The sequence below is a fragment of the Ovis aries genome, chromosome 15, assembly GCF_016772045.2.
Source record: "Ovis aries strain OAR_USU_Benz2616 breed Rambouillet chromosome 15, ARS-UI_Ramb_v3.0, whole genome shotgun sequence".
Lineage (NCBI taxonomy): Eukaryota > Metazoa > Chordata > Mammalia > Artiodactyla > Bovidae > Ovis > Ovis aries.
The window spans coordinates 78,175,849-78,179,384 of NC_056068.1; the positions used below are offsets into that span (position 1 = coordinate 78,175,849).

Genomic DNA, 3,536 nt, shown 5'->3' on the forward strand with positions numbered 1-3,536 from the left:
TTTCTCCTCCTACCCCCAATCCCTCCCAGCATCAGAGTCTTTGCCAATAAGTCAACTCTTCGCATGAGGTGGCCAAAGTACTGGAGTTTCAGCTTTAGCATCATTCCTTCCAAAGAAATACCAGGGCTGATCTCCTTCAGAATGGACAGGTTGGATCTCCTTGCAGTCCAAGGGACTCTCAAGAGTCTTCTCCAACACCACAGTTCAAAAGCATCAATTCTTCAGCGCTCAGCCTTCTTCACAGTCCAACTCTCACATCCACACATGACCACTGGAAAAACCATAGCCTTGACTAGACAGACCTTAGTCGGCAAAGTAATGTCTCTGCTTTTGAATATGCTATCTAGTTGGTCATAACTTTTCTTCCAAGGAGTAAGCGTCTTTTAATTTCATGGCTGCAGTCACCATCTGCAGTGACTTTGGAGCCCAAAAAAATAAAGTCTGACACTGTTTCCACTGCTTCCCCATCTATTTCCCATGAAGTGATGGGACCGGATGCCATGATCTTCGTTTTCTGAACGTTGAGCTTTAAGCCAGTTTTTTGACTCTCCTCTTTCACTTTCATCAAGAGGCTTTTTAGTTCCTCTTCACTTTCTGCCATAAGGGTGGTGTCATCTGCATATCTGAGGTTATTGATATTTCTCCTGGCAATCTTGTTTCCACCTTGTGTTTCTTCCAGTCCAAGGTTTCTGATGATGTACTCTGCATATAATTAAATAAGCAGGGTGACAATATTATGGGTTATGACCTATTAAAAGTCTTACCTCCTACAGTCTTAGACCATGTCTGATAATAGCTATGTGTGAAGGTAACTGAGGGTAGAAGAAAGAGAGAAAAGGAATAAAAGAAAGAGAGAGAAGACATGTATGATGGGCTTCTCATTTACTTCTTATTTTAATTTATCTAAATGAACAATGCTTGCATCTAAGACAATGGGCAGAGGAAATTCCACCTTGGTGACTGACTTTGTTCTCTTAGGATTAACAGATCGTCCAGATCTTCAGCCCATTCCCTTTGTGCTGTTCCTGGGGAACTATCTGATCACCATGGGAGGGAACGTTGGGATGTTGCTATTGATCAGGATAGATTTATGCCTCCACACCCCTATGTACTCCTTTCTTGCCAGTTTTCCCTGCTTGGATTTGTGCTGTTGGTGAACTTCTTATCAGAGAAAAAAAAAAGTTCCTACACTGCTTGTTTAATCCAGTGTTATTTTTTCATTGCCATGGTGATTACTGAATACTACATGCTAGCTGTGATGGCTTATGATAGGTACATGGCCATCTGTAATCCTTCGATTTATAGCAGCAAGATGTCCAAGGGGGTCTGCATTCACCTGATTGCTGGTCCATATACCTACGGGCTCTTAGTGGCCTGATGGAAAGCATGTGGACACACCACTTGACCTTCTGTGGCTCCAATGTCATTAATCACTTCTATTTCTCTGACCCACCCCTCATTCGACTCTCCTGCTCTGACACTTACATTAGGAGACATCCATGTTTCTGGTGGCCGGATTTAACCTCTCCAACTCTCTTCTCATAACCCTCATCTCCTACATCTTCATTCTCACTGCCATCCTGAGGATGCGCTCTGCTGAAGGCAGGCACAAAACTTTTCCACCTGTGGGTCCCATCTGGAGGCAGTGACTGCGTTTCATGGGAGCCTGCTCTGTATGTACGTTAGACCTCCCACAGACCAGTCAGTGGAACGGTCTAAAATCATTGCTCTTTTCTACCTTTCTGTAAGCCCTATGTTGAACCCCATCATTTATAGTTTGAGGAACAAGGATGTGAAACAAGCTTTTCAGAAACATATCAGAAGAAATGACCTAAAATTGCAGTGTCTTTTTCTCTACATATTAAATAAAAGCTGTATTTATGGAAACTGGACCCAAGTTTAACTTGATTACTGAAATGTTAATTTTAAATCCATGATTAAAAGCTATAAGCTATGACAGAATAGTTAAAGACTCAATTTGCAATTTCACATGTGACACGTGTCCATTGTGTGTAAAGTGAGTGAAGTCGCTCGTTCATGTCCGACTGTTTGTGACCCTATGGACTGTAGCCCACCAGTTTCCTCCATCCATGCGATTTTTCAGGAAAATTACTGGAATGGGTTGCCATTTCCTGCTCCAGGGAATTTTCTTGACCCAGGAATTAAACCTGGGTCTCCCACATTGCAGGCAGACTCTCTACAATCTGAGAAACCAGGGAATCGTGTAGAAGGTTGGGCATTATATTTGTAGGTATTTCATGTTTATGTTTATATCTGTATATATACATTAATTTTATAATAAAAGGCACACATTCTCATAGTAAAACAGTTAATCTCTAAAAGAATATAAAGTAAAAGACTTCCTTTTCTTTGTCCCACTCTGATCTTCCATTCTCAATTCTCAAATTTACCACTATAAACAAATCTTTATAATTCCAGAATATCCACAAATCAATGTATGCTATGGCTATATATATATATATATATATACACACACAAAACTGTTAATAACACATATTGTCTATGGTGAGCTAAATTTTAGTAGTTTATAATTTTTGGTACTTACCATGCAGGCGCTTTGAACACATGGTTTAGAAGAATGTGATCACAACTTCTGATAAGACACTTGAGGAGACAATGTATGATGGTACCCTCATGTCCATGACTGACATCTATTTATTTTTCTCCACCTGTGACAGTCATTTTCAAAAGACATTTTCCTCCTTAGGCCATAATGGGAAGTAAAACTTTCCAAACAATTTATTTTTACATATTAACTGCTGAAACAAAGAATCAGTTCAGTTCACTTCAGTTCAGTCTCTCAGTCGTGTCCGACTCTTTGCGAGCCCATGAATCGCAGTACGCCAGGCCTCCCTGTCCATCACCAACTCCCGGGGTTCACCCAAACTCATGTCCATCGAGTTAGTGATGACATCCAGCCATCTTATCCTCTGTCATCCCCTTCTCCTCCTGCTCCCAATCCCTCCCAGCATCAGAGTCTTTTGCAACGAGTCAGCTCTTCGCATCAGGTGGCCAAAGTACTGGATTTTCAGCTTTAGTATCATTCCTTCCAAAGAAATCCCAGGGCTGATCTCCTTCAGAATGGACTGGTTGGATCTCCTTGCAGTCCAAGGGACTCTCAAGAGTCTTCTCCAACACCACAGTTCAAAAGCATCAGTTCTTTGGCACTCAGCTTTCTTCACAGTCCAACTCTCACATCCATACATGACCACTGGAAAAACCATAACTTGACTAGACAGACCTTTGTTGGCAAAGTAATGTCTCTGTTTTTTCTTTCTTTTTTTAAAATATAAATTTATTTATTTTAATTGGAGGTTAATTACTTTCCAATATTGTATTGGTTTTGCAGTTCTAATGTCTGCTTTTGAATCTAGGTTGGTCATAACTTTCATTCCAAGGAGAAAGCCTCTTTTAATTTCATGGCTGCAGTCACCATCTGCAGTGATTTTGGAGGCCCCCAAAATAAAGTCTGACACTGTTTCCACTGCTTCCCCATCTATTTTCCATGAAGTGAT

The 3,536-nt window shown here is 40.8% G+C and overlaps 1 pseudogene; it reads left to right on the forward strand.

The window, feature by feature from the left end:
* Positions 1-932: 932 nt before the first annotated feature.
* Positions 933-1,903, forward strand: LOC101114810 (olfactory receptor 5M5-like; annotated as a pseudogene).
* The last annotated feature ends 1,633 nt before the right edge of the window (positions 1,904-3,536 follow it).